Source organism: Heterocephalus glaber, unplaced genomic scaffold, assembly GCF_053883595.1.
Source record: "Heterocephalus glaber isolate CG9 unplaced genomic scaffold, H.glaber_assembly_v1.0 deba00000331, whole genome shotgun sequence".
NCBI lineage: Eukaryota > Metazoa > Chordata > Mammalia > Rodentia > Bathyergidae > Heterocephalus > Heterocephalus glaber.
This window is the reverse complement of record NW_028258142.1, coordinates 61739975-61764815: the sequence shown is the minus strand read 5'-3', so window position 1 is coordinate 61764815 and position 24841 is coordinate 61739975. Positions and strand designations below refer to the sequence as shown.

The window sequence follows — 24841 nt, the reverse complement described above, 5'->3', positions numbered from 1 at the left end:
AAAGGTAAACAGACAAATGTAGCCGTGCTTATGAATCCTATAGGGAACAGTAGGGCATAGAATGGTAAGAAGCCATCTAAGAAGGTGTCATTTAAGCCCCTGAGTAGGGAAGGGGACAGTTATCCTTGTAAGTTCTCATGCTGGAGTGGACGACAGATGCGAAGAGCCTATGACACGTACTTGGCATGTTCTACAAAGAACAAAGAGACTAGAACAGAGAAAATGCAGGGGATACTAGTAAGAAGTGAGGTCAGAAAAATAGCAAGAGACAGAGAAGTATGGGATCTGTTGAGCAGAGAAGTGTCATGCTGTAACTTTATCTCGTAAGAGAGTCACCTGGGTACTGAACATAGACTAAAGGGAGTAAGAGCAGAGAGATTAATAAAAAAACTAGTTCAGGAAGCTGATAACAGCAAAGTGGTAGGAAGTGCTTAGATTTGGGATTCTGAAAGTAGAGCCAACAGGATTGACTGATGGACTGGATATGATGCAGAATAGGAGAAAAATCACAACCCTGCTTTTTGGATTGTGTTACCAAAGATATAAAGTTGTCGGTTTTTAACACAGGAAAAAAATTGGAAAGGACAGGCTTGGTGGGGTATGAAGAGTTCATTTTGGAATATAAGAAGTTTGAGATGCCGGTTATTTTATTTATTTGTTTATTGAAAAGAGACTTGTAGTGGCAGCTGGGTACTTACCTGAGATTCCAGGAGGAGGTGTGGACTAGAGACATATATTTGGGGGTTGTCAGTGGATAGATGGCATTTAAACCTAGGAGAATGGAGGAGTTCATGAAGAGAGGATCTGTGGGAAAGAAAGACAAGCCCACAAATGAGCCTGAGAGGAAGCCACTTAGGATGGAAAATGAAACAAGAAGGCTTCTTCATGAGTGAAGAGTCCCACCGGCCAGGTGTGATCACTTCTGTCAAACGCGGTCCTTAGGGCTGCAGGAACTGATGCATTCCTGGAGCTGGGAATGTAGATGGCGCCTGTGATGGTGAGAAGAGAAGTTTTCTTGGAGCTGATGGAGACATCAGGACAGTGACCGCAGCAGATGCAAACAGCAGTGTAGGAGAAGAGGCCTTGGACACAGCACACTGGAGAAGACTGCTGCAAAGTGAGCAGAAGGGAGCAGAGCGCAAGCTAGAGGAGCAAGTAGGACTCAAGAGAAGGTTTTGCTTTTGTATTTTTTGTAATTTTTATTTTGAAAAACTGGATTCAAAGGAAATTGCCTATATTTCCTACATGTGAGATAAGTATCTCCTATTCTATGTGTATAGGAGCCATGCATTCAATCCAGTTTTTCCCGAAAGTCATACCTCCTCTAACTCTAGTACAATATCACAATATAGGATCAGGAAACAGACGTTGGCAGGCACTTCCAGAGGGGTTGTGATGTTCATACCAGTTACCCACGTGCTCATGGCTGTGTGTGTTCTACTTTTATCACGTGTGTGTGACCACGGGCACTGCCAGCACCCAGCGTGGGCCATCACCACGGCTCCCTCTCGTGGCTCCTCGTGCTGTCCTTCTGAAGCCACATGGCCCCACCCCTCAGCCCTGGAACTGTGAGGCTGTTCCCCCGCTCTGCGAGTTTGTTAGTCCAAGAACCTGATATAAAGGGAATCATATAACACACACCTTTGAGAGTTTACTTGGAGCACAGTTCCCTCAGAAGGCATTCAGGCTGCCATGTTCCCCTCAAGTTCTCTTTGCTGCTGAGTCATATTCCATGGGTTGGATTCACTCAGTGAGGGACATCAGGGCTCTGTCCAGCTTCTGGCTCTACTAATAAGGCTGCTGCCAACATTTGTGTATAGGTTTTTTGTGTGAACGTAAGTTTTCATTTCTCTGGGACAAAAGCCCAATAGTACAATTGCTGGGTTGTAAGTTGAGTGCATGTTTAGTTTTATAAGACACTGCCAAACTGGTTTCCAACGAACGTGGCTGTGAATTCTACATTCGCATCAGCATTGTATGCGTGACCCAGGATCTCCACGTTCTGGACAGCGTTGTGTGTTGTCACACTGTTTTATTTTAGCCCTTCTGATCCATGTAGGGGGAGAGATTTCATTTTTTAGATGAAGGGAAATCCAGAAAGTCAGGGGCCTGTACCTACATACTCTTTTTTAGTTGGCACGTAGCTTGTTAAAAGTGAGGGCCATCGTGCTAGAGTGTTGTGAGCTGTCCTGAGGTGCGTGTGCATTGTGCTTTGTGGATATGAGGGTGCAAGGGTCTCCATGGTTGCTGGAGGTGCAGAGCCACATCAGGGTGTCAGCCTGGCCCGGTGGTCCTGTTGCTGCTCGTGCCTCTGCCTGGAAGTCCTGTGCGTGCCAGCTCTGCACATCTGACCACTGCACCTCCTCAGCCTCTGTGAGATTTATGCTACTCAGCACCAACCCAGGATTCATAAATTTGAGTTCTCATGTGTATCATCTACTGATTTGTCAGACAGACAATGTTCAGTTTCAAAGTGCTTACAACTTGGTATAAGCTAATAATATTCATCATCGATTAGCCCAGCGCTCAATTGCAGGACAAAACAAAAACAAAACCAGAACAAATTCTAGAACAGAGTGAGGAAAAGTTTGCATACATGAATATGAATTAATATACAAGTAAATTGTCATAGGTGGCAGATTTATCCTGGTACTGGTTCAAAATAGCCTCAATTTTAGAATACAAAAGGCTCCTCATTCTCTATCCAAAGATATATTTTCTGTAAGCCCAATTTGCTCATCAGAAAAAAAAAACAAAAGGCTACAGAGAGCCTTGTGCAAGGAGGAAATTATCCTGTGATGGAGCGAGCTGGACCCTCGAAGTGCCAGTCACACGGAGGGGCCTCGCGGGAGGAAGTGGCTCCTGGTAACTGGACGGAAAGGATGCAGCTGCTTTGGCGCTTTTGGAGCGTGTCAGCATGGGGTGGGTGACTGTGGAGGCGTCGCTGCCCGCTGCCCCATGCTCAGTGGAAAGCCTTTCCCAGCCGTCTTATCCCCTGGGACCTGGAGAGACAGGAGCAAGACAAAACAAGGCAAAGCAGAAGGAGAGATAAGCGCTCTTCATCGGAGGGCAGGGAGCAAACCGTTGCAAGACAGAGCAGAGCCAGTGTGCGGTGCTTTGTGTCTTCAGCGTTCTGCACTCTGGTTCATGGTGGATCGTTTAAAACAGACAAGTTTGTAGAGAGCAAGAGCAGTTGCCCAAGCGCTTGCCTTCTTGCTTTGGTGACCGTACTTGATGTTAGCCTTTTGGCGTGCAGTTCTGCCTAGAAGACATCAGAGGGTGTGAGGAACACCATAATCCAGGTGACAATTGTGAGAGCCACAGAGGGCCTCAGAGCTTAATTATCCCAGTGCTCAAAAAGTCAACAGTGGTCCCTCCTCCCTAGGAATTTAAACCCACATACACAGAAGCAGTGGAGGTGCACTCAGGAAAGCTGTTGTTAGGAACACATTCAGTCACATAGCCATGTCAGCTCAGTCACTTCCTGGAAGTACAGGTCTGGTGCTGTTCTAAGCACCTCAGGCTGCAGTGAGTGCAGAAGTCTGGTCATGGTTACAGTGGACCCTTGAGTTAGGACAGGCCTGACATTTTGGGTTATGAACAGAATTTAGTTTTAATTTATGAACAAAGTCATGAGTTATGACCCAAATGCAGGCAGCTTGTGCTTCCAGATAGTCTCAGATACAGATTTAACCCTTAAAGAGTTCTGGAAGGAATGTGACAGCATCCTTTTCCGTGTGGGGTTCATTGATAAATTATGGGCCAGTGTCTCTCTGAGGACACTGAGATCTGCCTGTGTGCAGGAGAGAGACTTCGAAGGCTGTGTAGAGGATCCTGGGGCTCCAGTGACCAATCTGAGTAAAAACCAGCCATCAGGAATGAATTGACTTCATAAGTCAAGGGTCCACTGTATTTGGGCTGGGGGAGAAATGTTAGTTTTTTTAATCCAAGAGGAACAAAATACGGCATAGAGAAGATGTTGGGGTGGAAAAGTTTTGACTACCAGAATGATCAAGGAAATATTAGATGTCAGAAGCTATTTGATAAAAAAATAAATAAAAACAGGCAGAGTCAAGGACTGTATCTGTTTAAGGAAGCCACCTGCATGGCCTGCATGGCTGTAACCCGTGCAGCAAGCAGAACAGTGACACTCACCCAGCAGGCCTAAGTAAATGCTGCTAGTGCAATCAATGAGGCTTTCAGAAGGCAGGCTGCAGCCTTTTACAGCTATGGTTAGAAAAAGCAATGCTGAGAGCGCTAACTTTGGAGCAGACACACAGGATGAGATAACAAGGGAGGGAAGCTTGCGAGGAGTTTTCTCTGCGGTGGGAATTTTTAGCATGGATAATAAAATGGACCTGTAGCCCGATACAGTTCTTTTCTGTTAGTGTGCAAGAGGCAAGAGTCAAAGTCAGGTAAAAAAGAAAGCTGGCTGAGGACGGGGAGGCAAAGCCCTGCTCGGTGACTTGCCCAGGGTCTCTGTGATTCAGATAAATGGCTGGAGAGTTTCCCTGAGGTTGTGTGAGTTGTTCTAGAAACAATACTGTGAATATGTTTCTTAAACATTCTTATTCTGTCGAACATTTCAGTAGCTCATATTCCAGATTCCTAATTGGGTAGGGAAGTCTGTGAGGTGTGATTCTTACGGCAAAACAACATGTTGCTTGTAGCAGAAAGGCAAAAAAAAAAAAAGAGAGAGAGAGAATTTACATGTTTCCAATATGCCTAAGCAAACTCCTCTCTAAAAGATTATTCATTTTGAATTTTACTTTAGTTTGAACCAAACAAACAAAGGGAAATAATCTTGAGCCTCATATTCCTTAGATTAAAAATTCCATTTGTACAGGTCTAATTTATTCATGATGAAACTCTAATACTTTGATAAATGATTAGCTATTCAGATTTATCTTTAATGAGGAAGAATCAGAATATACTGAAGCAGAAATGCAGGGTTGTAGATGCTGATTTCCTTTCAGTGTGTCTTCCAGGTATCACAGATTTAGAAATATTTTATTGTGCCCTGTATGCACCTTTTTAATCTGACACAGAAATTTATTCACCAAAAAAAAACATTACCTGGATTTTGAGTCTGAATGATCCAAGATTTCAGCATGTGGAATAAAAATTAAGTTCTAAATCTCAGAGCTATGAAGAACTTAGAAATGTGACCCTGAAATGTATCAGTATGGCTATTTTTGTAAATTCCTACAAACCAGAAAACTCCTCCCCTCAATATGTCAAGCTTAATTTTCTGCTCTGTGGAGCACAGCTAGTGAGGCAGCAAGGCCCAGTGACATTTCCACAGCGTGAGTTGCCAACCACTAGAGGCCTGCGGCAGGTTTCATCCTCAGCACTCAGGCTGACAATTGGCGGAGGACAGGCTTATGTAACCCTTAATGTTCCTCTCCCTGGTGTTCACATCACTGACAGTCCTCAAGGTAGATTGGTGACCGTCGATGAGGTAGCGTTTCCTCAAGGTATGAGCGATATCTTGATGCTTTCTGTAGGTTAATTTCCTACCTTGTCCATTTTTGACTAAACTTCTAAAGAAAGGGATCATTTTTTTTTTTTTTTTTTGTACCGGGGATCAAACTTGGGTCTTTGAGCTTGTGCAGCAGTCAGTGAAACCGCTGAGCTAAATCCCCAGCCCGAAAGGGATCATTTTTGAGTGTGGTCCCTTCAACCTGTGTCTATGGGGGGCCTGGTCTGCGATTTCAGGGGTCACTATTTCTACAGGGTGGCCTACATTCACTCCAAAGTCTCCCGGAGAGCTTCAGTTACTAAAATAATAACATGCCTCCACCTGGACTCTAATAATGCTTTGATAATTAGATCATATCTACAATTTGAGAAATTAGTAAAGGCAACAGGAAGAGTTAAATTCAATACACTGGAAAACTTGATTTATTATATGAAGAGGTAGAAGAAAGGTCAAAAGAGGGTCTCTGCATTGCAACGGACAAGAATGTATCGCCTCATGCAAGGCTGTTAGAGTTCAAGGGGAAAAGTGATTATCCAAGTTAATCCTACCCATTGGTTCCTGGATCTGGAAATGATTGTGTGAGCCCAGTAATATCTCATTTTTCTTGCAATGTTGGTGAATCAGTAAAAGTTTTAGATAGCTGAAACGTATCTTGACAGCTACCTTGAAGTAGTCATGCTTCAATTGAGCATATGTATATGTATTTCCCAAACCACCTTCCAACAGAAAATGTTAGTTTACCTTTTTCTTTTGCCTTAAGAATGATGCCTAATGGGTGCACATTGAGGCTATCCTCTTAAGTGAAATAAATAGGACACACGTGTAAATACCGAATAGTTTCTCTAGTATGAGAAACTGAAAGTGTAAATAAGGACTGAAAAGTATAATAGATAATGTGAAATAGGAAGAAAAGGGGCAAAGGGGAGGGGAAAGTGGGAGGGGTAGGGGAAAGGAAAGAAGGGAATGGAATTAATATGAGAAAATGGAAACAAAGTCTTTGTAAATAGGGAGGGATGGAAGGGTTGAAGGGAGGGCAGAGGAAGGGGGAAAAATAAGAACCAAGAGAGATTATGTAAAGGTACAAATTTCCAGTGATGAATGTCATTATATTATATTCCTAAAATGTACTAATAAAATTAAGTTTAAAAAAAGTGATGCCTTTTGGAATGGAGAAAACGTGTAGTGACATCTGACCATGTTTAAGATGCCCTCTGGGTAATATGCAGACTCACAGAGATCCCAGACGTCTCATATTCCATCAGGAGAAACCAGTACTTGTGTGTCTGGTCCTCAAGATCAATATGTCAGTCACAAATTCAATTATAATTCTCTATTTTCTCAGTGGAATGTGATATCCTTAAGGAAGGAACTTCATATTACCTGATTAAAAATGGAACTTTTCAGAAAAATTCATGGATGGCTCCAGTTTAAGAGATTTCAAATTAATTGACAACAGCAATTAGAGTGGATAGACATGGAAAATTCTACCAGTACTATAATTATGAAGAGAAAATGTGATTGTTTGTTTTAATGAGATAAATTGAAATACATTGTTTTTCTTTAGTACCTTTATATAAAATGGCATTTTTAAGTTTAGGGGAAAAAAATCTCCTTTGTAATTGTCCTTTAAAAAAATAACACCAGATTTGGTGTATATGCATTAAAAATACTTTGATAAGCTATCCCAGGGTGCTGAACTTCACTGTATCTGATAACTAAAATTTCTCTCCATTTTTTAGAAGAAATAAACGTTTTCAACAAATAGAGTAACAATGATAACAAGTGAGGATATTTTTAACAATATTTTTTAACAATAACAAATAATTAACAAATTAATTAATAATTAACAAATTATTTTATGTTAACAAATTTTAAATTATATTATTTTATATTAACAAATTATGTTAACAAATAATTAACAATTATTTATTAACAAATTATGTTAACAAATAATTAACAATTATTTTTTAACAATGATAACAAGTGAGGATATTTTTACCCTACAAAGTGATAAACAGATATTCAAAGTGTATATTCTCAACAAAGGAGTTGAAGAATACAAACAGTTCTCTTTCTTCTGATACTTTATGATGAAATACATTCTCAGAAATCAATACTTAGTTTCAGTTGCATCCTTTGGAAAGCTCTGTCTGATGATGTCCTGAATAGATTGAAAATGTTTACCTTTCATGGTAAACACACATTTTAAATTCGGGGAAGACCCAGAAGTTCACATTGCCAGATCCAGTGAATAAGGTGAATCACAGTACCCCATAATGTTTTTCAAAGCCTGTCTTTCCACTGGATGGCACTGGGCAGAGGTATTCACCACTTTTTTGATCACACTTTGTGAAGACACTTATATCAAAGTCAGAAGGTCTTCAGTTGCCCAAAGTCCACTCTTACCACAACTTCTAATTAATACACTCCAGAGGTCTACAGTATAAGAATATTTTCACTACAAATAGGATTATTTGTACACTACAAATAGTGATATAAATGGAACTGTATAATGTAAATGGACTTTCTTATATATGAAATATGCTATCCTCTATGATTTTTTTTTACTCAATATTATCTTGGTGCAATTTATCCATATTATATGTAGCTTGATCTTTGCAGATCCACAGCAGTTAATTTTAGAAACATATAAGGGTTTTTGATATTCTGTTTTGGATTTTATTCTTTTATTTTGTATCATTTCACCAGCACTCTCCCTTTTCTGGCCTGTCCTTAAACATCCTTGTTTCTATGAGTCTGACTTTTTTTTTTGGATTCCACATGTAAATGAGATCATGCACTATTTGTCTTCCTGTGTCTGGCTTATTTCATTTAGCATAATAACCAAGTACACTCATATTATTGCAAATAGCAGGATTTCCTCTTTTTAAAAAGCTGAGTAATATTTTTTATTATTCACATTTTCTTTATCCATTCATTTATTGAAGGACACTCAGGCTACTTCATTATCTTGGCTCTTGTGAATAATGGTCAGTGAACATGAGCATGCTGATGTTTCTTCAGGAGAGTGATTTGATTTCCTTTGCTATTTATTGGGAAGTGAGATTACTGGATCATATGCTAATTCTTGGTAATTCTATTTTTAGTTTTTATAGGAACCTCCTGTGTTACTTTTCTGTTGCTAGGCCAAAATATCTGACATGTGCAACATAAAGAAGGAAATGTTTACTTTAGCTCACAGTTTCAGAGTTTCGGTCCAAGGACAGCTGGTTCCAAGGCAGAAACATCTTGGTAGAAGGGCACGGCAGAGGAGAGCTGCTCAGCTGGTGTCATCCAGGAAGCAGAGCCCAGAGCAAGAACCCAGGAGGAAGGGGTCAGGTACAGATATGGTCCCCAAGATCACACCCTCCTACCCTCCAGACACACCCAGCATTCCTTACTAAACTAGGCATCTCTCAAGTCAGTTATTGTTGACCATCACACATCTATACTGTTTTCTTATGATGATAAGCTTTTTTTTTGGTACTGGGGATCAAACTCAGGACCTTGCACTTTTGAGGCAGATGGCGGCACCACTGAGCTAAACCCCTGGCACATCTGTATTGTTTTCTACAATGGCCATCCCAGTTGACATCCCACCAAGAGTGTATAAGGGCTCCTTTTCTTTACATGTTATCTTCTCCACATGTTATCTATACTTGTTACCTTTTGAATTGTTACAATAACCATTCTACCAAGTGTGAAATGACTATCTTGTGGGTTTGATGTGCATGTACAATATCTTTTAATCAGTTCTATTGTTGATGAACATTTACTTCTGGTAGGTTTGGCTTCTGTAAATAAAGCTGCGATTCTGGGAGACATCTTTCGGGACACGTCCACACGAATTTCTCTTGGTTATGTACTTAGGAGTGGAGCCCAGAGGTTCTGCAAATGTTTAGAATTAGCCAGACATTCTTACAAAGCGATGGAGCCAATTGATACTAGTACAATTAACATATGAATTACGCTTCCTTTATATTCTCCCAACACTGGGTATTAATTGATTTTGGTAATTTAAGTGGTTTTTCTAGAAGCTACCTTTTTCATCTTTCATATTATATATTACCTACACTGCACTTGCATTAATTTTATATTTTGGATACAGTGAAATGAATTGGTTGAGATGTTTTTTATTCTACATGGATTTTCAATGGACCAAATGTCATTTATTGCCAAGACCCAATTCATTGTTTTCTTCACTCATCATGCATCCTTGTCCTTGATCCATTATGTGTAGGTGTATTTCTTGGCTTTGTTCTGGTTTACAGGTTACTGGCATAACAATTTTCCTAGCTCATTTTTGTTGACAATAGAGATTCCATCAATTTCATCTGGTATCGCTAGATTTCACTCTTCCTTTTATTCTTCATCAGTCTTAGTAAGGGGTTCTAGAAAGAACTTTTGGCATAGTTTTTTTTTCCCATTACATATTTCTCTTTTCTGAACTTGATTTGTGTACATATTATGAATCCTTCCTTCCATTTATTTTCTTTGAATTGAATTTATGATTCTTTTTTCAGGTAGGTTTAAAATGCTTTTACACTATCATTTTGAAATAAGTTGAAACTTTAAAAAATCTGCAAAAATATCGGATTTCCCATAAACATATTGCCAAGCTTCACCAAGTATCTGCATCTCACATAACTGGCATAATTACAAAATCATGGAATCCACAGTGATACAATCTATCAGCCTTCTTCACATTTTTCCCAAAGTTGATTTTGGGGTTCAGGATCAAATCCAGGATCACATATTGCCTTTATTTGCTATGTCTCTATTCTCCTTTGAGTCAAAGAACTCCTTAGACTATCTTTCATGGCCTTGACAGTTGTGAAGAGGGCTGGCCAGTTGCTTGGGTTTCTTATTAAGTGCAGGTTATCCACTTTGCCTGAATTCCACAGAAGCTGTGCTGTGACCTTCGTGTGCTGTTTCAGGAGATGTGCGACGTAGACAGCACATTCCCACTGACTGGAAGTTTGCTCACTTGACTAGGGTGGAGTCTTTCCGTTTTCTCCACAGTAATTCATATTTCTGTCCCTTGTGGTTAATAAGTATCTTGAAGGAGGCATTTGGGGACTGTGCCCAAATCCTTTTCTCATATATTTTCCCCCACTCATTTTAACTTCCATCAATGATTTTTGCCTCTGAAACAGTTATTACTACGTTGCTTGTGGAATTGTGATTTTTCTACCTCCATTGTTCCTTCTGCAATTATTAATTTGAATTCTCCAAGGATGTTTTCTCACCCTCATTTATTCATTCATTTATTCATGTATAGACGCGAAGACATTCATGTCACTCCATGGAGAAACTCCATCACTGTTATTACCTTATGCACTACTCATATTATTGTGGATTTGGCCATTGGTAGCTCCTTCAGGTTTCAACTGAACAAATGTGATTGATGACCAAGATATGAATGCTGGGTGTGCTCATTGTTCCTTTCTTTCCTTTATGATTTTAGGTCTCCTCTCTCCTAGCAGAGCTAAAAAATGTGTTTATAAATACACACTCATGTGAGTGCTATTTTGTATCGTTTTGTAGGTCCTTCCAGAACACACATTCTTGAGTTTATACTGATCCATACTGAGTTTATACTGAGTTTATATACTGAGTTTATACTGATCCTCTTCTACTTCAGGATTACAGTGTTTATTCTAACCAATTTCCTTTCATTACTTACAACTCCTCCTCTTTTTAACATTGAGATATTTTGCTCTCAGAATCATCAACATATGTAATCATTTGTCCAGTCCTCTGTGTAGAGGGAAGTTTCACAACTGCGGCTTCATTTCACTGTGAAAGTCTCTAGACTGCAGTGTGTGCGAACCGTTGTTCTTGCCTTGAACTAGAGCATGTGATCACAGTATTGTTTCTGAGAATTACTCAGGTTAGTTCAGTCTTTTCTCAGACACTTCATGTGGTTATTTCTTTGTAATGCCGTGTACACAAAGGATATTAATTTCTGAATATGAATTGTATATTCTGTTCTTACTAAATTCTTTTATTATTTGAGGTAATGTTATTATTTAGTGTTTCCGAGAATCATATTGTCTGTAAGTAGAGACAGCTTTACCTCTTTCTTAGCAATTCTAATACCTTCCATTGATCTATTTTGCCTAATTCCATTTGCTAATACTTTCAGTATGAAGATGAATAGTAAAAGATAGCAGGCATTCTCTTTGTATTTCTGACCTGAGTAGAAATGCTTCTAGTGTTTTCCAATGAAGACGCTGACTTATGGTTTCAGGAGTATGTATTTTTTCTTGCTAAGAAAGTATCCATTGCACTTGTTTTTTTGAGTGTTTTTATAATGAGTGAATGTTGAATTTGATTAAGGCTTTCCAATGGATATGAAAATACGCATCATGCATATGACAGCAATAGATTTCCTAGTGTGAACTCACCTTATATTTCTGGAATTCACCCCACTTGGTTGTGTACCGTATTTTTTCCTAAAATTTCATTTCTTTGTGCTGATATTCACAGATGATATCAGTCTATGGGTTTTTCTTAAACAAAATACTTTAAGTTTAAGTAGTGCCTTATACCGCCTTAATTAAAAAACAGACCTTTGCTCTCAGTTCCAGTGTCTTGAAACAGTTTAAAGAGTGTTGGGACTAATTAGTCTTTGAATGATTTACAGATTTCACTTGATTATTTTCTATGGCATTTTCTGATCTTGTATGAAAATTAATCTCTTTAAACTTTCTATCTCTAATGCACTGACGTTTTTAGTATGTGTTTCTCTGGAACAATTGTCCCTTTTATCTTGATTTTCAAACTTGTCTGCATAGATGTCTATACAGTAGTCCCTTGTGATTTTTACTTCATTTTATCTTTATTTTTCAATTTTAATTCCTCCTGCCATTTCTCATGTTGTAGAATTGTGCCTTCTCCCTCCCACCCCCTCCTCACTTTTTCTTGGTCAAGTTAACCAACAGTCTGTATATTGTTTAAAGATCCAGAGTATTGATTTATTAAGTTACTGTTTTCTGTCTCTTTTTTTTCTTTCTTTTTTTTTTTTTATTTGGTACCAGGGATCGAACTCCGGTCCTTGTGCTTGTGGAGCAGGAGGTGAAACCACTGAGCTAAATCCCTGGCCCCTGTTTTCTGTCTTTTAATCATTAATGTCTACCTTTTGTCTTTAGCATTTCCTCCCATATGTAGTCATTTTTTATTTAGGTGGACATTCATGAGTTTATTTATTTTGGCTCTTTCATTTATCTTGATGGAATGCTTAATTGATCTGTAGAAACTATGTGATCCTATTGTAACACTGCAGGCTTTTTGTGGAAATCAACCAGCTGATTCTAAAAGTTGCTGTATTTTCCTCAAATATGAAAGAGACCAAAAGCAACATAGACTTTGAAAGTCAGACAGATGTGACTGAAGTACCAGTTCCACTCTTGTCTTGTCTGACTTTGGCAGATTTCAGTTACCTGATTCTCAGTTTCCTTATTTGTAAAACGGAAACAGTGACATCTCATCTGGCAAGTAAGTGAGATAATGTCTAAAAAGCACCAGCCTAGTGCCTCACACTGTGTGCTCAAAAATTGTCCCACTCTGTCTCCTTCATGAGTTTTATCCAGTAACAACAACAAATAAAAGGAGGGAAGGGATAAAGTGCTCTTTATTGAGCACTGTAGAGCACTTGTGGCAGCTCATTTGTTCATCTCAGCCCTCTGCAGAGGCTGTCCATAGTGTGGTCTGAGAAGCTGGGTCAGTGGCCTGGCTGTGACATGAACTGTAATCATCTAACTCAAAGCCCCTACTCTTTTTAAAAAAAAAAAAATTTATGATACACTGTAGTCCCCTCTTATCCATGGTCTACTTTCTGCACTTTTAATTATTCATGCTTGACTGTAACCTAAAAACCTTCAGTGGCAAATTCTAGAGATGAGTACTTTGTAAGTTTTAAATTGCACCTTATTCTCAGTAGCGTAATGATATCATGCCCATCACCTGCTCCGTCCTGTGTGGCATGTGGATTATCTTTATCCACGGTATCCACACTGTATGTATTACCCATCTGTTAGTCACATAGGAGAGAGCTTGGATTTCAGATCAGATGTCTCTTTATCACAGTGCCTGAATTCAAATCACTCTTACTTTACTCAGTAATGGTCCTCAAATGCAAGAGTACAGATGATGGCAATTTTAACACATTTTATTGATTGTTATTGTCCAATTTTATTAGTTATTGTAAATTTCTTACTGTAACCTAATTTATAGGCTAAGTTTTACCATAATATGTATGTGCAGGGAAAAGCCACGGTATTTAAAGGTTTCAGTACTATCTGAGGTTTCAGGCATCCCATGAGAGCATACTGAACTACTGCATGTTTATTTTTTAATTAGCATGTAATTTACATTCTTGATGACAAGACTAGCCACCTTTGAATCATTTGTTGAGAGATATGAAGGAGGCTACTAGTCATGTGATCAAATAAGTATAGGTAATATTGAAAAAATACCCATAAATCTGTGAACGCTTTCTTATCCCCTTTTTGTCTCCTTTTGTGTTTTAGCACCTTCTGAGCGGTACTTTGAGGCCCTTGAAGTGATTATCACTTAGACCATTGCCTTGGACACTTTCTTGAAAGGGCCAGCGTGCATCCACTTGGCTCAGCTCTGTCCCAGATTGATGGAGCTCTTGTAGAGGGAACTGCACTTGACTCAAGAAGACTGGTGAGTTTAGTAATACATTTCCTGCTTGAGGTCATGACCTGTTCTCAAGTATTGCTGTTTTCTTGTAAATTGGAAACTTAACATTATAAGAATAAACACACATGATGAAGGGAGAAAATGGGCTCTCACAGAATGCCATTGTGATGCTTATTATTAGCCAAACATATGCTGATGTATTTGAAGATATCTTTTTTACTTGTGTAAAGTACAGGGAATTAACATTTAGAGCCAGTGGAATTTCATGACAAGCATACATACTTGTTTTAGAAAATAACTGGTACCATTTTATGAAGCCTATAATTGCTTCAACCTGTGTTGTTTTTAACCGCTGTAAAATCAATAGCTGTAAAATGGAGTCACCTCCTTGAAACTGGTTATGATGAAAATGTACCTGTTGGGATTATTTATATGCAAATTATTCGGCAACTGTATTTCCCTTATATGTACTGCTAGTGCACATAAGTTGACTTCTGTGCATCTTGTCCTGGCTTCACAATTTTCTGTGTTATATACTAAATTTCTAGGGGCCAGAGATGTAGCTCAGTGGTCCCGCCACCTGCCTTGCAAGTGCAAGTTCCTGAGTTCAATCCCTGGTACCAAAAAAAAAAGAAGAGTAAAAAAAAAAAAATTGCTAGGTGCTCAGGTCAGAGTTAATTATCCAGACAGAGAACTAGGGCTGGGAAAAAGACAGTACTTTGAATGGATGGCAGAATAGGAGTAGCTCCTGCAGGGAGAGGAAGAGGAGCAAAGGTGCCTGCATATTTTGGAAAGTTCATGCTGGTGACTTTCTGAGAACAGAAGCTGAGGGAAGAAAACAGGAGCTAGGGCTGTGCCATGGGTGGCCAAACTATGAGAAAGGTCAGCTAAAGGTCTCCTTTCTTGAGCTACAAGTTCTGTGTCTCAAAGATCTGAGACTCAAGACCTGAGTCAGGACCTGTGAGAGGAACTCAGAAAGAGAATGAATATTTAGGTGAAACACCAGAACTCTCGGGATGCCTAATCACCCATGATGTTAAACAACTTTTGAAGCTTTTTGTGGACCAGGTGGGGAGGGTTAGCCCCAAACTGTTGTGTGATCCAGGCTTGTTGAAAGGAACATGCAAAGACCGTGTGCGGCAAAACCCTGCTGATGGCACAGTGGCTGTGCATGTGGGCTCCAGGGACAGATGGGTTCTCCAGTTTGAATGCTGACTCTGCTACCTTTTGGCCATGAATCCTGGAGTCATTGTGAAAATTAAAAGAGCTCTCATTTATAAAGGGTGCCTAACACTGAGCGTGGCACACAATAAATGTTCAATAAGTTTTGGCATTATAATAGTAAGCAACCGTATACATAATTATGAGGGCTTGATCTTAATAGAGGTTTCTCTTTGAGAACTAACTTTCTCATCTGTAAACTCTGCTCCTGTGTTGAATTTTCCTTAATAGCCAATCATAGTTGAGGAAACTATAATTTTCAAGAGTAGACTTTGGGTTTTAAAGTTGAAGCATTTATCTACTTTGAAATCATTGTATTTTAAATGTTATCATCTCAGATATGCCACTTCCTCTATCTTATTGAGTAAATTAACTTCACTAAATCTCCTTATCTTCGAAATGGGAACAGTAGCCTGTCAGAATGATTGTGACTTCTTAAATAGAGTCTTAACTATCTCTAATGTGATTGTTGGTATTGCCAGTGTTTAACTTGTGACAACTGAAACCATGTTCAGTGGCATTCCTGATTAAATAGTAATATATTAAACATCTGTGGGCACATTTTAACTTTTGAAAACACGATGTTATCATTATTTTATGTATCTACTTAATACATATGTATCAAATACAAGTGGGTTTTGTTTCATACAACATCTTTAGTTAAGTAAAACTGCACCTCATGATGTTACTGACTTATCTCTAAAAACAACTGCTTTGAAATTTTCCAGACTTTGAAACTTTTCCAGGGAAAATTATACAACTTCCATTTTAAATTACTTTACACTTTGATGATTCTTAGTAGCAGATTCTTTTCAATCTCACCCTTATTTAGAACTTTAAAGTAGTGACCCAGTCTTTTGAATCTACAAAAGTCTTAAAATAAATACTAGATACTCAAGGTACCATTACTCTCTCATTTTTTTGGTGTTGATTGCTATAGTATTCTTTGATAACCCAAGTGACTTGTTTTATTGATTTTAGATGTATTATTTAGATATATTAGGAAGATTTCAGAGACAAAAGTCTTTTAATACCTAACATTATATTTAATGCCATTGGTACATTCATTGAGATGCTTATTATTAGACAAATATATATATAATATATATTATATATAAATATATATATAATCTTTTAATTATGTTCTAAAATATATCTATAAAATATATCTGTAAGAAGATTGTGACCTGGTGAATTTTCCTTTTATATTTTTTGTAAAAATTAATTTTGGTTAGTGACATTCATTGAGATGCTTATTATTAGACAAATATATATATAATATATATTATATATAAATATATATATAATCTTTTAATTATGTTCTAAAATATATCTATAAAATATATCTGTAAGAAGATTGTGACCTGGTGAATTTTCCTTTTATATTTTTTGTAAAAATTAATTTTGGTTAGTGATAGCGAAATGTTCAGTGTAGTTCTTGGGAGATTTACTAAGAGGTCTACTTAGGTGCCTGGAAAATCTAACAGTAAAAATTCACTAAGGTAGAGAACTACGGATGGTTGTCAGACATAGAACAGTAAAGTGGTGTACAAACATCTTCTACCTTTCTATATTTACCCCCAAATGAATTCTCTTTGCATAAGAGAAAGATCGCTAGACTGAAAGTTCGTGGAACAACTTACTGTATTTCAGGCAACTCATTTTCTAGGTTCTTGAGCTTTAGCGAATTGTAGAAATTAAATGAGATGTTTGAGGAAGTGGTTTTTGAACTTGAAGGTTTTGAAAGAATGGTTCCCGTGAATGTTGCTATTCCCAGTGGTGTAACAGAAACTTTTGTCATAAGAATGTTAAGGATCTCAGTGTCAAAACATTCCAAAGTGGAGCGTTTCAGTAGACCTGACACCACACTGAATTATTTCCTGTGTCAGCTTCACGCCTCCTCCTTCGGGGTGTAGGGATCCATCTCACTCATTGGCAGGACTTGTTCCATTTGAGGAAATGATGGTATTGATGGTCAATACTTTATTTTCATTAAATATTAAATCTATGTTAGATTACTTAGCCCTGAAAATGTAAGGTTTTGTCATTAGTGTCAGAGAATTTTAAGCAGGGCATCAGAAAGAGTCTATCACTGTGGTGTGTCAGATGGAGTCAGTTGGAATCACCGTATTCATAACATAAGTGGAAACTGTGTTGAGCTCCCTGTGACTGGGAACTGTTATGCATTAACAAGCAATGTTGATTTTCCTGTGTGAATTGTGTTGTTGCAGTGTAGATATAAACTTGGTCCTGACATAGTCAGGTAGATGAGTTTGTAATTCAGGGGAGTAAATTACTACCAATTTTAGGCTATTTACATCTGAAAAAAATCACCCTTTGATATTTTAATCAGAGCCTTGGTGGCCTATAAAATGATTCATCAGTGACTACACAGGGGAAACATTCTACATGCATAATCAAATGTGAAATTGGCTATGTATTAAGAAAAATCGAGCTCCCTGCTCTAATTGTATTCAACACCTTATTCATTCAGCTTCCATCCTGCTTATTATCTTGTCATGCCACGGGACATAAGCTCTTCAGTTTACAGCTTCATTGACTCATTTTGTTATCCTAGCACCCAACCTCAATTCTTAGGAATAATAGGCACTCAATAAATATTTAAGATACAAATGATTGAAGGATAAATATGATCTGGTACATTGGCAGGGTCATTTAACTAGCCATTGTTATAATTAATAAGAGAATTACTTTTTATTTTCTCATCAGCTGATAAATTCTATGATTTATTCATTCATGAAGGATATATTAGACATACACTATGTGTTCAGCATTTTTCACATGCTAAACTCTTATCAGTAAGCAAAATTGACAAAAAATCCCTACCTATCTGGGCCTTCTATTTTAGTTGATTGAATTTCTACTGGCCAAACTTTTAAATACTTTAAAAATAAAAGCATGAATTTTTCAGGAATTTATCATTTTAATTTTACAATAAATTTCTTAGACAGGGAAAAGTGAGTGGAAAAATTCACACAATAGTCAAAAGTCTATTGAATTGAGACTGAGCAAAATATTGCAGCAGATGCTAAACTTAGTGTAAGATTGGTTTCTATTCAACATCCACTATCTCAGAAATTCCACAGAGAGATAAAAACTGTGCTTTGCTTTGTAGTTTTCAACTTTGCTTTTAAATATGGTTGTGTCTCAAATACCATTAATAGTTTAAAAAACAAAAGAAAAAACACAGAAGCAAAAGGGAATATGGAGACAAAAGGAGGGTAAAATAACACCTGCTGAAAGATACTGTGAAAGGAACATTGAAGAACAAAGTGTTTGGGGCTGGGGATTTAGCTCAGTGGTTCTGCTGCCTGCCTTGAAAGTGCAAGGTCCTGATTTCGATCTCCGGTACCAAAAAAGAAAAGAAAAGCGAAGTGTCAAAGTAGATTACCATTTTAGCTATTAAAGTATGAAATAAATAAATGAAGATGACTCCCATGTAAGAAAGAGTAACAGTTTGACTTAAATACTCCAATATTGCCAGTAGCTCTCAGTGATTCTTAGGCGGAGATAGTCAGTTCATGTATGTATTTATTTTTTGTTTACTTGGATTGACTGATAATTTTTCTTATCATGATTCACATTTAGCTCCACAGCTTGCTAGAATGTATGATTCTTGTAGAGTACTAGAGTTAAATATTTCTCTATAAAATGTCATATATTTGTAAATTGTTCTTATAATTTTTAAAGATATAATAGTTTTAAAAATACAAATATAGGCAACTCGGCCTCTCAGTTTATCAAATATCAAACTACTACATTTGCTCTTTTTAGAGACTGTGATGCTGATGTAAGGAGTTTACACCCAACAGAAAAAACAAAAAGTTAAATAAGTTTCTGTAACAGCAACTGAAAGTTGTCTTCATTTAAACTTCTTCATTTAATGTATGTGCCTATAATATGTTAATATTGAAAAGCAGTCTAGGGCCGGGGATTTAGCTCAGTGGTTCTGGTGCCTGCCTCGAAAGTGCAAGGTCCCGAGTTCGATCCCCGTTACCCCCCCCCACCAAAAAAAAAGCAATCTAAAATAAAGTGGAGTGGTATTAGGCTTCGAATTACTCATTGATCAGGACCGCACAAGAGAGAAGCTTAGATGTTCCAGGATCATTTCATTATAAGGACCAGAAGCCCTTCCTAACTGGCTTTGGTGAGGGGGATTTACTGGGGTGGAGAATGAGGAGCATTTCATGTGTGCTCCAGGAGCTCCCCTGGCCCACAGGGAGCCACACTGTGTGGCTGGCAGCCCCTCTGTGGACCCTGTTGGTTTCCGGAAAGGATCTGATGGTTCATCTCAAATCAGTTATTCCTTCCCACACCAAGGAGCAGCTGTTAGCAGAATGGAGTGGCAGGGTGCGTACATAAGCCCTCCTGGGCCAGAGTGTGTCAGAAGTCCCTCGAAGGGGTGTGGAGAGAGGGTCCTGTCACACCTGCCTTGTAACAGGCATGTCAGAATGTGCTAATAGCAGTTAGGGGCAGGGTGGCATTTAGGGTTCACTTTGGTGCTTTTTACATGATTATTTGAAAGCTTATTTTTGATCTATCAATTTGTGTTCTAAATGGCAATGCAAACCAACCAATAGTTATATTTCTAAATCATAAAAATGTCACAGTGATTCATGGCATATATTTAATATGCACACTTTAAATACCTGAATGTGATAAATTGCTGATAGAATTTTAAATTCAGAAGTCCAATGGAGTTTACACTTTTTCAAACACCATAGCATTTAAATTGCTAATTGCCTCCTTTCAGGTACATTCTGCACCAAAAATTTTAGAATATTTGGTTCTTGAGGTCTTAGAACAGGATGTAATTTTACTTTTGTTGTTTTGTATTCTCAGGTTTAGTGCACAGTCATTTCTTGGTGTTATTGGGGGGGGGGGGAGTTTCAGAAGCCCCTTTAGTTACCAAAATTCTTTGGAGTTCAAGTCCCTTATATAAAATAGCATAATATTCACGTAAGATTTATCTTTACTTGTATCTTACATCATCCCTACATTACTTACAATGCCTAATACGTTGTAAGTACTGGGTAGTTTTATAGTGTATTGTCTGAGAAGTAATGACAGGAAAATACCTGTGTATGTTGACTACAGATGTGAAGTTTTTCAAGTGTTTTCAGTCTGTGGTTGGTTAGGTACGTGGATGAGAAGCCCACAGAGATGAGGCCATCTGCTAAACCCAGTAATGCAAGTCCAACTAAAACAAGCTTACATTGCTCTGGAGAGGCTGCTTGACTTTTTAAACTATTCGATTATATAGTCAACAATCTTTAATCAGCTTCCATTGCTGCCAGTGTTGGGGTGATACTTATTCTTCTCTCACTGTGGCTGGAGTTGTGAAAGGTAAGGTGAGATAGAAACAGCTTTATTCCACTTTTGCTACTGAGTGCATTGTTCCTGCTCATACATCAGGATGCTCTGTAGACAAGCACATGAGCCTCCCTGCATCTCTTCTGGACGTTCCCACCCTAAAAACATTGTTCCCCATGGCGTAACTTTATTGTTTAGTCAGCCAGTTTTGAAATTTTTTATTTTGCTTGCTGCCTTATTATATTTTCTTGCTGCCCTTTGGTCTGTAATGCATAAGGAGAGATTCTTGAACCAACAATATGTTCGGTTCCAGAATAGTATTAGAGTCTCAGTACATCTGTGGCATGAAATGGTATATGAAATCACATTCAATTTCAACAGTTGTTCAAAGCCAAACATAAACTCTAGTGAGCTTTTATAAATTCCTCAGTTTTCTTCATTGTTCCTTTGTTTTTTTCCAAAGATTTGGGGTAGTACTAGGATGTATTGCTGTAGCCATATTTCCTATAATTTAGATGAAATCAAAAGCCAGATGATTATGTTGCTTCTGTCTAAAAGCATTCTTCAGGTAAAATCTAGAGGCAGATGGAGGTGAGTCTGAAGGTGAGGATGCCACTAGTGATCGTAGTCATGCCGTTAAAACCCTTTCCTCCTCTGTCCTAAGAAAGTAGGAAACCTCTCTTCACTGCACACTGGTTTCCAAGATGGTTGTTCCCTCAGCGGAACATCACTGTGGTTCATTTGTATCATATCACCCCAAAGGCACTCACACCATCCCTGCACTAGGACCCTCAACAAACCTGTGAGAGGCCAGTAGAGTGGTGCTTAAATATAAACTCTCACTTTGCAGTCAGTTTGGTGGACTATAGCAACAGATGCCATACTTCTACTCAATTACTAGGTGTCTCACTCACTTTCTCTTTGCTGGGATAAAATACCCAACACCCACAATTTAAAGGAAGACAGATTTTAGGTGCTTACATATTCAGTCCATAGACAGCTGGCTCCAGAGCAGGAAGGGCATGGAGGAAGGGTCTGGAGGAGGAAGCTGCTCACGTCATGGTAGACAGGAAACAGAAGGAGATGTACACTTCTGGTCATGCCTCCAGCCAGGCCCCACCTCTCAACATTACACTCATCTTCACATCAGACCCTCCTGATCCTGCCTGTGGGTACACGAGCCTTTAGGGGACCACTCTCCATCCAAACCACAACAGCAGCTGTACTTTCAACCCAGGCAACTACAGTGACAGCCCCAGAAAAATATATAAAACAATCGAGTCTCCTTTTCTTTTTGTATGGGTTGATTCTGCCTCTGGTTTTAAGTCCACATCAAAAAAGAGTTGAATTGTGTCTCCATATCGAGATGAAGCCTGGGAAATGCATTTTTAGAAATGAGACCATTTTTGGTTTTCCCTAGAAAAGTCTATGCAGTCATTAAAATGTTTCTTATGTACTATGTACACGTACCAACTCCCCACCATAAATGTGATCATTGTGTACTGCAGATATGTCTAATAAAATAAATGAAAATAAATGAAGTATTTCTGTTTATTCCCAGTTACAACGTAGAAAAAAAAATGTATGTATATATATATATATATATATATATATATATATATATATATGCTGTTAGCTCTTCTACCTCACAGTGCAAAAAAAAATACCACTGCTCTCTATTGAAATAATAAACCTATAATTTTACCTTGAGATCTGTGACAAGATTATACCAAATCAAGAGTTGTAACTAATTACTAATTCTGATGTGTCTAATTAAGATTGTCATAACTTATCTTGTTAACAGTACATGTATATGAACTAAAATTTCAATTAATATGCTTTTTTCTCTCCATTGAACTCACAACATGCTGGTTAACTACTCCTGCCCTTCAGATTGTGGTCAGAGAACCTCTCATTCATCAAACGTTATTTTTAACCTCAGTCTTTTTCATCTTTAGCTTTGCAGAGTGCTGTGCTCATTTTCTTGTAGGACTTCTTTTAGTGCATGTTTCCACCTGCATCGAGTGATGTTTGTTTTCTTTGTTGAATTAGAAACTCCTTGAGCATAAAGACCAAATAACTTCAGGCTCATCATTTTATCCTGGGCACAGAGCTCAGGGCTTGGCTGTACATTGAACAAAAATGATGAAGTAAAGAAGAGATCACACTTTTGCATGCTTATGGACTCAGCTTAAATGCCCTCAATGGAAAGTACTGAGGTGAATTTATTCTAGGCAGTGGTACCAGCTGAAGCCCTAGGTGCAAGAGAATTATTAAGAAACAGAAAGACTAGGGAATCCCAAGGAAGGAAGAAAAGGAAGGAAGGGAGAGAGGGAGGGAGGGACGGACGGACCTCTTTGAGGTTCATGCTATGGATTTGGAAAAGAAGTAAATGCGTTGTTGATATTGTCTGAGGATGCGCTTGATGGATGGGAGAAGAGAGAAGTGGAGGTATTTGCTGGGTTTCTGTCTGAGCCACCGAGCAGATTGTGTTCTGCTCACTGATGTGCACCAAGCCTGTGTGGGGTGGAGAGGGGGAGAAAACCCAGTGCTGTGTCCCTTTTAAACAAGACAGCAAGACTAAGAAGAGGGAGATTGGTGTGCCACTTAGGCCCTCATCAGAAGAAAGCCAGACTGGCCGCATTAATGCCAGTAAAGCAGATCTTAGGGCAAGGAATATTACCAGGGAAAATAGAGACATTTCATGGTGACAGAGAAGTCAGTTCATCAGGAGGACAAGAGGGACCAATGTGGGCTGGGGATTTAGCTTAGTGGTTCCGGCGCCTGCCTCGCAAGCAGAAGGACCCGAGTTCAATCCCCAGTACCAAAAAAAAAAGAGGGACCAATGTGTCTACGTCCAATGCCAGAACTGTGCATCGCAAGAAGCAGCACCTGGTAGAACTTCGAGGAGAAATAGACAAGTCCAGAGCTGCAGCTGCGTGCTCAGCACTGCATGCCCAGCAACTGAGGGAACAAGGTGAGAATATGTCAGGGTACAGAAGGCAGCAACGAAAATGTCGTGGAAGAGGTTCTGCTTGAACACTTTTCCATATAGCAGAGACCAAACTGGCATCAGGAGAGGCCAGGTGCTGGGCCAGGAGAAAAGTCTCTGTAAATGAAAGAAGAGTGAAATCCCCAAGGAGTTAATCTGGAGATTAGTTATAGTGAGAGATCTTGAAACTTGGCCACTACCTGGAAATTAAACTGCATGTTTGTAGATAATGTGTATTTCAAAGAAGAAATCACAAGAAAAACTGGGAAATATTTAGATGGACTGAAGCTGAAATCACTACAGACCAAGATGGATACCATGCAGCTAAGCAGTAGAGACATGTTTTCCATTAAATGTTTATATTAAAAAAAAAAAATCAAATCAATTGTCTAAACTTGCCCCTAAAGAGACTAGATTGCATGAACAAAAAAAAAATACCCAAAACAAGTAGAAACAAGGAAATAATAAGCATAAATTAAGAACTAGATGACATAAAAATGAAAAGGGCAGTGAAGAAACTTAAGTAAAACCAAAAGGCAGTTCTTGGAAAAGATTAATAGCACTGATAAATCTTTAGCCAGAGTGCTTGGGAAAGAAGAGACAATTATATTAGGAAAGTCAGAAATGTCTCACCACAGATTTCTTAGAAATAAAAGTAACAGAGAATGCTATAAATATCTTTAGCCAACAAATTCGACAACTAAAAAGAAATGGAAAATTTCCTTGAAATATGAAAACCATCAAAGCTCTCTGGAGAAAAAAATTATTCAATGATGAGAAGCCCACTCTCTATTAAATATTTGAGTCTATTCTTTAAAATCTTCCTACAAAGGAAATTCCAGTCCAAGTAGCTTCACTAGTAATTTCTACTGGAAACTTAAGAAAAAATATTGCTAATAGTAGAGGACCACATCTGGAATATAGAAAAGGTAATATTTCCTTTGTGAGATCAGCATCAACCTGCTACCAAAACCACAGGTAGGACAAAAAATGTAAAATACAGACCAATATTAATTAATATTAATATCAGTTATATTCCTCTGTAGTAATAACAAACAATTGGAAATTAAAAATTGGAAGTCACTGTAATTTATAATAGCATAAAATATTAAATACTTAGGAACAAATGTAACTTCAAGGTC

General features: G+C 38.3%; 1 protein-coding gene across 6 annotated transcripts in view; it reads left to right on the top strand.

Moving 5' to 3' along the window:
• Window positions 1–24841, top strand: part of Dlgap1 (DLG associated protein 1) — a 779881-nt gene that overhangs the window by 92747 nt on the left and 662293 nt on the right. For all 6 annotated transcript variants that reach the window (XM_004853200.3, XM_087194445.1, XM_004853199.3 and 3 more), the window contains one exon: window positions 14017–14176. The gene's annotated coding sequence lies outside the window, so the exon portion shown is untranslated. The remainder of the gene's footprint in view (window positions 1–14016; window positions 14177–24841) is intronic.